We start from the raw sequence: 12,166 nt of genomic DNA on the forward strand, positions 1-12,166 counted from the left end.
TAAAAATATTTTTTACAGTATGATTTTCTTCATTTATCATGTAAATATAATGGTGAAGTTGAAAATTATTTTGAAAAAAGGGGGGTGTATCTATAATAGGCCTACGTGTACAATGTACCGTACTTCAATACATATGTCATATTCTTCATGTTATTAAATCTTATATTATATAATTAACATGCAAGTATTATTATAATATTATTGTGCAAGACTTTAGTTTAGTTCAGGGGAACTGCAGATCTGGCTACATGCGACCGGATCGCGGAATATACATCGATCGATTACTGATAGATTTATTTTTAGCTACATCGCCACAAGATGCACTTGATCCCCATGACATATTTCTATAGAAAATATTTTAATCTTCATATTAATCCTATTGTGATGATTGGCAATGGTATCATTATGCTTACAACATACATTGTATGCTATCGACAGTAAACATGGCAAATCTATATTCAAAATATTGTATCTACTATTTCCATGCTATTTCCATGGTCGAACCTATTTTTAACATGTTTAAGGGGGTACTACACCCATTGATTTTTTTTTTTCATTTTTTTGCATTTTGTGAAGAAATTACAAAAAAATTGGACAAAAGTGGTATGCAAAATGAAGGGGCAAATCTTCTCGTTTTATTGGTGGCATCGGTATCAATGTAGCTTACATGCTTTTGAAGATCGAAGCCAAAAGGAGGTACATCACTGATGATTTAAATTCACTTCATTTTGGAAAGCTTACTATCAACGGATTTCGTTAAAATTTTGGATATGTGTTGCTAACACATTAGGGAAATAATGTTGATATGTAAAATGGGAATAAGTGGTCCCTGATTTCTTTTATGACTTCATGAACTTGGTGCTCCACAACTATCAAAAAACGAACCGGTTAAAATGCTTCTATTTTCAATGTCGAGCTATATTTTGTATTTTGAACTTGCAACACTATGTCACTGAAACTTAATTAAGCCATAGGTAACAGGTTACCACAACCACACTACAGCAATGTTGAAAAAGATTGTATTTTTGTCACCTATACCACCATATTAGGTAGTTTTCCGTAAGCTTCATTTTTGTGATTTTGGTAACTATTTTATATTTATTTGCCCAATCCAACTCAACTAGGCAATCTAAATTGTACTCACCATTTACATCCCTACACTGCAAAAACAAGTGTTTATATTTAAACACCATATTGTGTTTATCAGAGCAACACTTAATAAACACATAATTCATGTTAATGGTCTAACACTAATGTTCATAAATTAACACTTGGTGTTATATTACAAACACTAATGTTTGTAATATAACACCAAGTGTTAATTTATTAACATTAAGTGTTAGACCATTAACATGAATTATGTGTTTATTAAGTGTTGCTCTGATAAACACAATATGGTGTTTAAATATAAACACTTGTTTTTGCAGTGTAGGTATTTTAGTATATCCGCCTCACACATTTCCATTATATATCCAGTAACAGACAAAATATCAAAATTGATGCCTCATTATGACATGTATGATATCACAGACTATCACATGTATTCAAAATTGATGCCTGAATTTGACCTGAACCAATTGACCTAGAACCTGACCTTTGATGACCTTATAGCCTTTTTTAATCTCTTTTCCTAACAACATATTTAGATACATACATGGTGTAGTATTAAATTGTGTATGTGGAAGAGATTAAAACCTATTTAATTTATTCAGTGTTATAATCAGTGAGTATATTTCTATAGATAGTATAACAAAGGATTTAATGTATTCTATTCATGTATTCTACTTGGACATGTTCAATAGAATAAATTATGGTTTGTTATGAAACACACATCTCAGTTACCAGGATAAAAAAAAAAAAAAAAATATATAGGGCTAAAATGATTTTCTAAAATGGTTTAAAACCACTTTTTATGTAGAGATATTTTATAAGTTCAGGACATGAGATGATGAACATATTTATATACTTTATAAATTTGCAAAAAAAAAGAAGATGGGTACTGATGAAAATCAGGGTATTAAATCGCCTTAAATATATAGTAAATTGGCCCTACCCCAAAAAAGCTGGCGGTGTGACATTAAGGGATGGGGTATGAACGTTTGGACAGTATTTATTGTGGGACATTAGAGCACATCAGACATATCGAATTGCATTCTGAATACGAAGAATGACCTGATGATATCAAATAATTTTGATTTCTTGAAATTCGCAATGTAATACACATTTTATGGCAAATTATTAAAAAATGATATTTTTCACATTTTTGATATATAACAGTCCTCGAAGTAAATTTTATAAATCTAATGACATATTCTTAAAGTATATGTAGCTGGGAGGAAAAGCCGACGATCAATTGAAAATTTTGACATTTCATATTGAAGATATGGATTTTATTCCCAAAAAGACCTAATTTTTGTTGGTGTTTTGGGAAGAAAAATCCATATCTTCAATACGAAATGTCAAAATTTTCAATTGATCGTCGGCTTTTCATCCCACCTACATACACTTTAAGTATAAATCATCAGATTTATAAAGTTTATTTCGAGTACTGTTAAATATCAAAAATATCAATAAAATGTGTATTACATTGCGAATTTCAAAAATCAAAATTATTTGATATCAGAAGGACATTCTTCGTATTCAGAATGCAATTCGATATGTCTGATGTGCTCTAATGTCCCACAATAAATACTGTCCAAACGTTCATACCACCCACCCTTAATCAAGAACATTTTCAAAGGTGCCCAAAAAGTTTGCAACTTAAGTGTTTTATTTAAACGTTTGCAACATTTTCTTGAAAAAGTTTAATAAAATTTTTTTTTACAGTACGATTTTCTTCATTTATCATGTAAATAGAATGGTGAAGTTGAAAATGATTTTGAAAAAAAAAGGGGGGTGTATCTATAATAGGCCTACGTGTACAATGTACCGTACTTCAATACATATGTCATATTCTTCATATTATTAAATCTTCTATTATATAATATAATTAACATGCAAGTATTATTATAATATTATTGTGCAAGGGGAACTGCAGATCTGGCTACATGCGGCCGGATCGCGGAAATACATCGATCGATTACTGATAGATTTATTTTTAGCTACATCGTCACAAGATGCACTTGATCCCCATGACATATTTCTATAGAAAATATTTTAATCTTCATATTAATCCTATTGTGATGATTGGCAATTGTATCATTATGCTTACAACATACATTGTTGTCATTGTATGCTATCGACAGTAAACATGGCAAATCTATATTCAAAATATTGTATATTATGCTAAATAGATTCTGATATCTGCCCACGGGGTGTGTCTAAAATTATAAATCTAACAAAAATATATTTTTAAAACAATACCCAGACCTGAAACTGACCATTTGTGAAAAAGAGGAAAATAGCGCAAAATCATGCTAAAAAGCTCATATTGGGCTGAAAATAACAAAATAATGCGTAACTTTCAGGAATATTTTTTTAAATCAAGATGAAGTCCCGGGAGAAGAAACGCTCAAGTGTCCTGTAAAAACTACATTTCACGCAGATACGTGACACCAGAATCGCGAACTCTCCAGTCGGTCAACCTATTTTTAACATGTTTAAATATATAGTAAATACCCAAAAAAAAGCTGGCGGTGTGACATTAAGGGATGGGGTATGAACGTTTGGACAGTATTGATTGTGGGACATTAGAGCACATCAGACATATCGAATTGCATTCTGAATACGAAGAATAACCTGATGATATCAAATAATTTTGATTTCTTGAAATTCGCAATGTAATGCACATTTTATGGCAAATTATTAAAAATTGATATTTTTGATATTTAACAGTACTCGAAGTAAACTTTACAAATCTGCTGATTTATACTTAAAGTGTAGGCCTATGTAGGTGGGATGAAAAGCCGACGATCAATTGAAAATTTTGACCTTTCGTATATGGATTTTTTTTTGATATCATCAGGTCATTCTTCGTATTCGGAATGCAATTCGATATGTCTGATGTGCTCTCATGTCCCACAAAAAATACTGTCGAAACGCTCATTCCAGATCCCTTAACTTGAAAAAAGTAATAATAGTTGTAACTATTATACTGATGTCATTTGTAATATGTAATGTTGGAGTTATACAATCATGTTAATCAAGAACATTATTTTTCAAAGGTGACCAAAAAGTTTGCAACTTGTCATGGTGTTTTATTTAAACGTTTGAAAAAGTTTAACAAAACAATTTTTACAGTACGATTTTCTTCATTTATCATGTTAATTTTAACATTAAGGTATAGTGTTTTTTTAATACAAACTATATTTTAAAATGTTTTTATAAGCTTTACAGTATTAACAGCCAAGAAGACCCTTGATTTTTACTGTTCGCAGCTCCAAAAGTCCCCCCATTTTACTTGTTCGCAGCTCCGAAAGACCCCCTTTTACCGGTACGACGTCAGCTCCCAAAGACCTACCATCGGGAAATTCCGGGGGAACATACCCACCAAATTTTTTTGATGTGCCCCCCGGCATATACCGGTACCGGGAACATATATACAAACTTCTATAATACCCCCTCCTACCTCACCACACCAGTGTTGTAGTCAAGACCTCTATGTCCGAGACCGAGACCGAGACCAAGACCTGCCCGTCCGAGATCGAGACCGAGACCGAGACCAAACCTTCCGAGACCAAGACCACCCCTTCCGAGACCGAGACCTCTAAGTTCCGAGACCAAGACCGAGACCTGAGACCTTGGTTTAATCCCCTGGGATACTCAAGTTTGGTTTGGGTAGGGGTGTGCCGCTGAGAATTTAAAAGGGAACCCATCATTGTACCAACTATTCAAGAAATTTGGACCTGCAGTTAACACTTTTGTCTTAATTTTTGCAATTTTTTCTCCAAATTTTGGGAAAATTTCAAAAATGTTGGCGATAGTGGAGGCAAAATTAGGCTAGTGTGTGAAGGGCTGGAACAACAGTGCGCGAAGCGCACAAAATTGAGCAATTTTACCATATTTGGGCCAAAAACACACTTGTTTTTCGTGCTGAAAAGAAGATGCACACTGCACAGGGCAACTATTTGTTCATCTATTTTGCTTTTGTGGAGAATGTTCCCCTTGCAAAAGTTAAGTGGGATCCTCACTTCCACCACCTGCCCACCTATGTTTAATCATGAACTGAAATTGGAAGCTCACATCCGAACAAGCTCACTTATGATTCATTTATAACTTTTATAACCTTATAAAATGATTTCTGTATCTTTATTCTTAACAATTTCTTCAACATTCATTGAAATTTAGGGTAAGGAATAAATAATGAACAAAAACAGAAAATCATATCTTTTCTTCAGGTCTCGACAGGTCTCGAACAAAAAAACGTTCGAGACCGAGACTTTTGAGGTCCGAGACCGAGACTTTTGAGTTCCGAGACCGAGACCTTGACATCCGAGACCGAGACACTACAAAAAAGGTCTCGAGATGGTCTCGAGACCGAGACCTGGTCTCGAGACCTACAACACTGCACCACACACCCCACCCTGAGGGCCCTGCCCCTGCATGTAAAACCTTAGCTGAGAACCTCCAAAACTGAATAAACACGTGGCAATTAGGGCACTCTAAAAACCTGAACAGTGGCATCTGAATACGAAACTGAAGCAAATTATGGTACATGTAGTTCTACAACTTAAAACATAAGCCTTGTTTAAGGTGGTACTACACCCCTTGATAAATTTGTGACTATTTTTGCATTGTTCTCAAAAATAATTACACATTGGTAACAAATGTTATGTATATGCATGGACAAGAATCCAGTTACTACACGTACTACACATTTCAGTGACTCAATACAAGCGGTACGTTATTTATGATAAGAAAAGAGGTACCGCTAGAATGTAGGCCTACCTCATTTCTTAACATGAACCACTTGTCTTGAATCACTGAAATTTCAGTGAAGTAACTGGATTCCTTGCCCCTATAATATACGTAACTTTGGTTGCCAGTGTGAAGTTATTTTTTGAGAAAAATGCGAAATTAGTCACAAAATTTATCAGGGGGTGTAGTACCACCTTAAACGTATCACAACTCACCATTTATGGTATATTTCCTGCTGAAGTTCAGATATGCAACGACGTAAAAATACAATTTATACATTGAAGAAGAGTTGATGTTCATTGGCAATTTGCATGCAGTTCAGTTTTCTATAGTCTGGTCCAAGAAAGTCCTTTTCCGGTAGACCTCATTTCTTTCTGTTGAACTATTTCAGGCTATTTTCAAATCCATGATGAGAGTAGGCCTATGTTAGCGGTATAAATAGGCCAAGTGTAATTTTGCGTTACATCTCCTCATAAATGTCCCATATTTGGCCTACAGTATTTGATGCAATGGGTCATCAGTGCTCAACTGCTGTCTGTCTCTCTGACTCTCTGTTCATCTCTTGATACTCGTCATAGTCAATTAGGCCTATGTCAAAGGTCAAGTACAGGGGGAGTTGATGAGTCACAGGCACGTCAATTGTTACGTAATGGTAAGGCTATAAATAATTATAATGGTTCAAAAATCAATTCTGTATCAATCGATTTCATACAATACAACGAAACGCCCCCGGAAACGGGTCAATGCACACAGTACACTCTCCTTATTCCAAGAATTTTTTTTTTCTGTTTTATGTCCTATTATCGGCCTATGGTATATTTGCCGGGGGTACCACACAATTGTACAGTGTTGAGTGGTAGTAAACCTTCAAAAACATTTTAATCGGATCCGTCAGTAATTACACTTGAGTAAATTTATATAACAAAATTTAAACAGGTTTGACAATATAATTATGTAGGCCTATATGATCAAAATAATATCAAAATAAAGTAATTAAGGGATGGGGTATGAGCGTTTGGACAGTATTTATTGTGGGACATTAGAGCACATCAGACATATCGAATTGCATTCTGAATACGAAGAATGTCCTTCTGATATCCAATAATTTAGATTTCTTGAAATTTTCTGGCAAATGATTAAAAATTGATATTTTGATATTTAACAGTACTCGAAGTAAACTTTATAAATCTGATGATATGTACTTAAAGTGTATGTAGGTGGGATGAAAAGCCGACGATCATTGAAAATTTTGACCTTTCGTATTGAACATATGGATTTTTTTCCCCAAACACACAAAAAAAAAAAAATAGGTCTTTTTGGGAAAAAAATCCATATCTTCAAAAAAAGACTTCAATATGAAAGGTCGGAATGTTCAATTGATCGTCGGCTCTTCCTCTCAGCTACATACACTTTAAGAAGACGGTATACATGTATCATTAGATTCATAAAATTTACTTCGAGGACTGTTATATATCAAAAATGTGAAAAATATCAAATTTTTATAATTTTTAGAATTTGTATTATATTTAAAAAAATTAAAAAAAACCAATCTTCGTATTCAGAATGCAATTCGATATGTCTGATGTGCTCTCATGTCCCACAAAAATACTGTCGAAACGCTCATTCCAGATCCCTTAAGGCTGCGGAGACACCACAAAAAGAGCAGAGTTTAAAAGGACAGCCTCTTCCGTACAAAGTATTTAGTGTTTTGCATAATTAAATTAATTTAAATTGCTTTGATTATCAAGAAGTATATTGGGCGTTGGGCTCTATAAATATAATAAAAACGTTTTAAAATAATTTGTATTAAAAGCACTACCAAAATGTTTTTATAAAATTAACATCACGATAAAATATTAATGATGAAAATCGTACTGTAGAAAAATATTTTTTGCAAACAAACTTAACGTTTTTAAAGAAAATGTTTTGCTATATATTATCTATTTTGATTGAGATGAAACCAAATAAAACTGAATTAAATTATGACTTTCCACCACTAATTTGTAGTAGACCTATCTATTATTTATTAAATTATTTTGGAGCCAAATTTTATATCTTGTATATTTTGTATGATGGTTTATATGAGACATGTGACACTTTTTTCATATTTCGTCTGCAGACTACATTTAAAAGGATCCACGCCCAAATACCGATGATAAACGTGAACAGTCCCGACGTTCAGTGTTGTAACGTAACCCCCGGGTAACTTGTATAACTTGTATAAGCGATCGATTGCTCCATTTATTTTTAGCAACCTCAAAATGACGAGCTTAGTCCAAGCATAGAGGTAGTAGAAATCTCTACTATCCATGGTCCAAGCTAAGCAGTAGCGTAGCCCGGGAAGGGGGGGGGGGGGTGCCCCGACAAAAAATGAAAGAAAAAAGTGCCCCTCTGACAAAAAAGAGAAGGTCAGTAGGGCATAGGGCAAAGGAAAAGAAAAGGGGCAGGGAGCCCCCCTTTACCAAAATTCAACCCGATCATGGGCCAAAATAGTGCAGTGTAAAATACAAAAATTTTGCACGCGCCCACATTGTAAAGATAAAGCCATTTCCATCCTGATAATGCGCGAAAATAGTGTAATACATTGTACCATTTTCTTTTTCATTTCTTCGGTAAATGTCAGAAGAAAACTATAATGCTTGGTACTGTATTTTTTTCATTAAAAAACCCTGATGTTAAATTTAGGTGTTAAATTTAGGCTTCTAGTGTATAGTATACGATTTTCGCTTTTCACAGACTTCAACTTGATCCGCGAGCTTTTTTTTTGTCAACGTTTTTGCTTTTCAAAGTAACATAATTCGCTAACGCAAGATATTTCCCAACTTTCTAAAGCACATGCATATTATAGGGCTGTGTGTCATGGTTTTGTCAGAATTTCGGTTTTGATTGCACCATTTTTAAATTTTTACCAATTTTTGTCAAAATCAACTCGCGGATGTAGGCTCCCTATCCATGGATGGATGATTTTGCAAGCCACAATAGAAATATCGATTATTTCTGCTGGTTATATTAGAAATGAAGTACTGCTTTGGTTATATACTGCGCCAAAAAAGCATCCTTACACTTGGAAAAATAATCACAATTTAAAAACTGAACAATATTGGAATAAATTTGTTTTTTGAATAGATGCGCTATCTAAACATGCACATTATGACACCACATTGAATCCAATGTGACCTCGAGAAGTAAAGTTACAAGCAATTGAATAGACGAAGGTCCAGTTTTAAAAGTGACAAACTGGCCTATACATGGCGCAAAAAGATGCCAACAAGCGCAACAAAGAGACAACACAGTTTCTTCAATGAAGCTTTATTTAAAGCAGTTTTTATTTCAGTGTTAACTTCTCTGTACTTTTCATAACTTTCATTTTATCTGTCAGTTCTTTTGTTTTTAATTTTTCCTTTGTTCCTTTTGTTTTAAATTAAAGACACGCACAAATTAGCCATTCACCACTCTAAAACCAGATGTCTAGTCAGTGGAGTTTTGAATAGTGTCACTTTTAAAACTGGACATTCGTCTAATCAAATGTTTGTAACTTTGCTTCTCGATGTCACATTGGATTCAATGTGGTGTCATAATGTGCCGGATTAAATAGTGCATCTATTAAAAAAACAAATTTATTCCAATATGGTTCAGTTTTGAAATTGTGATTATTTTTCCAAGTGTAAGGTTACTTTTTTGGCGCAGTATATTGGAAATGAAGTACTGCTTGGACATTTTGACACCAGTCGCAAGTGAAAAAAGGTGAAATCAAAACGGACAATTCTGACAAAACTATAAGATATAAACCCACACGATGTGACTTACAGAGGTGAGAAATATCTTTCTTTAGCGAACTATATTAGTTTGAAACTTAAACAAATTAATTCCAAAAAAAGCTCACGGGCGAAGTTGAGGCCTGCAAAAATCAAAAATCTTACACTAATAAGCCAAATCGGCATTAGAAGTTTGCAATGCATTGTGGGACAGTTTTTGCATTTTTAGGACACTTTGTCCTTTGACCTTTCACGGAAATTGTTTTTTGTACATACAAAATATAATCAAAAAAGTTTTACTTGAATAAAAACAAATCCAAAAAATATATTTATTATATAAGTTAATTATTTAAATATTTTTAATTGTAACATTATTAGAATAATAAAAAAATAAATAATAATTAGAGTAATTTTCCCGAAATGTCAGAGGTCAAAGTGTCCTAAAAGTGCTCTCAAAAACCGGAAGTCACAATGGCGATTGGGCTTATTTTAACACCAAGATTTTTTTTTGTGGCGCCCTCTACGGAGGCGCGCCACAATATAGGCATGACTTTGTGAAAAGCTTCTAATTTCACTCTTGCTAGATTGACTTCGCAATTGTTTTGCTAAAATTATGCCCAGCTCAGAAATAAAACCACAATTTGCTTGGATTTTATTTTATTATTGTTTTCTGATATGCACGGGATAAAATGGTGAGCGTATATTCTTTGTTTAAAATACAAAATTAGGATTTATAAAAACACCAAATAAATCCTGACCTTTGTATGCGTTCAACCAGTTTACCGTGTGCCTTAGAACCCGATAGACGGTGACATTTGACCATACACTAGGATCCACAACATGCTCATCTATCATGGGAACAGTTCTTAAACCCTAATACATTTGTACATTCATCCTTTGAAAATTTGGGAACACAAACTCATACTCTGCAACTTGAGGTCAAATTTTGCACTATGATTATGTAATTGAGGTTATTGGACTGTGCCATTGGGATGAGACCCTTGTGGTCCATAGTGATATAACGAGGCCTCTTAAACTGATGGCTTTTGTTTGCTAATTACCATAGAATCTATATAGCGGTTATTGCCAAAGTTGCAATATGGTGGCACAATTGGGCGGCAAACAGACAGAAATTTAGAGTTGTAAATTTGAGAGTTTACAGGAAGTTGTAAGAGTTAAATTGTTATGGATATGATTGGTGTAAGCGCGAAATTGTTACAGGTCATTTGAGGTGGACTAAGTTTATATTTGGACAAGCCTTGAAATAAGGATTTCGGAACCAGGAGCAATTGTACTATAATTTAACAATAAATTGCTCCTGTTCTATGTCTTTGTGTGTAATTTTCTAACAGAAGCAGGAGCATTTTGCCAATCACCAGGCGCAAATTTGCGCTTTTGCTCCCCTTATTTCAAGGCCTGTATTTGGATTGTCAGAACACCTTCCCCAATCAAACACATTCCTCTTGCATTTGATCATCTTCTACTCTTCCCTAGAAAAATCATTATAATACCAAATCTACACACCATGGAATTCACCATATCACGTCCAAGTTCACATTGGGCGCCACATTCCTTTTTTAAAGGAATTTTTATTTAAATGTATTGCCAAGCACTATGTTTTTAACTGACATTTATTGAAGAAAAACAATATTGCTCTATATTTGACCAAGAAAATAAATTTCAGAGCAAAACGGTGTATCTCTGAATTGTGCTGATTTCAATATGTATCGATCGACTAATTTTAGCGGGACTACCGTATGCATTGCAAGAGGCCGGTCGAGTGCAGAACCGTCAGAAGACGCTTTTCAATACGGAATAAATGCTAACCTCATCGTGACATCATCCAAGCAGCAAAGTTCATTTCCCATTGAAAAAGTGTTATCCGACAGATCTGCAGTCGACCATTCTGACAACATAGAGGCTGGTCAGTGGCGTACTGAGTATTCAGACGGACTGAACATTTTTAATTTTCAGCCTGTCCGAAAGACGCTGCCCAATTTTTTTTTGTTTACATTTTAAGTTTTGTTATTAAAATATTTAAATAGTATGCCTTTTGAACTAGATAACATGGATTTTGACGATGAAAAGAATTTGGAATAAAAATGTTATTCCAAATAAAAAACCCACTTCCCCGAAATTAAAAATCCACATTTTTCTAATCTAGAAACCAGGGTTTTCAATTTGAAAAGTATTGAAAAACCTGAACTTGGCCATGGTGGATTCAAATTGAGTGCATCGTTGTTGTATTCATTCCTCTAATTTGAGATGATTTATCGAACGGCAAGCCTAGATTCTCGATAATCTTGGTTTCTAAATTTTAATAGCCAAGTTTTGAGAGAACCTCTTTTCTCCTTGAACATTGAAGGTGTAAAAATTGCAGATTGATAGACTACTCCCTCACGGAAATACAGATTTTGACTGAGACTAGTATTCTATAAGGATTTTGGTATCGGGTGAAAAGCCTCGTTTCTCATAACCCAGTGCAATTTTAGGTCAGAAATATGTTTCGTTTTTAAAAGTGGTGCAAACAAAAAATATGGTAGTTTTGTAACCAT

At 34.0% G+C, this 12,166-nt stretch overlaps 1 protein-coding gene across 1 annotated transcript in view; it reads right to left on the minus strand.

Moving 5' to 3' along the window:
• Nucleotides 1-6,391, minus strand: part of LOC140144344 (beta-2 adrenergic receptor-like) — a 36,520-nt gene extending 30,129 nt beyond the window's left edge. Inside the window, exon 1 of the mRNA XM_072166169.1 lies at nucleotides 6,072-6,391. The gene's annotated coding sequence lies outside the window, so the exon portion shown is untranslated. The remainder of the gene's footprint in view (nucleotides 1-6,071) is intronic.
• Between the last annotated feature and the right edge of the window lie 5,775 nt (nucleotides 6,392-12,166).

Source organism: Amphiura filiformis, unplaced genomic scaffold (assembly GCF_039555335.1).
Source record: "Amphiura filiformis unplaced genomic scaffold, Afil_fr2py scaffold_50, whole genome shotgun sequence".
Classification (NCBI taxonomy): domain Eukaryota; kingdom Metazoa; phylum Echinodermata; class Ophiuroidea; order Amphilepidida; family Amphiuridae; genus Amphiura; species Amphiura filiformis.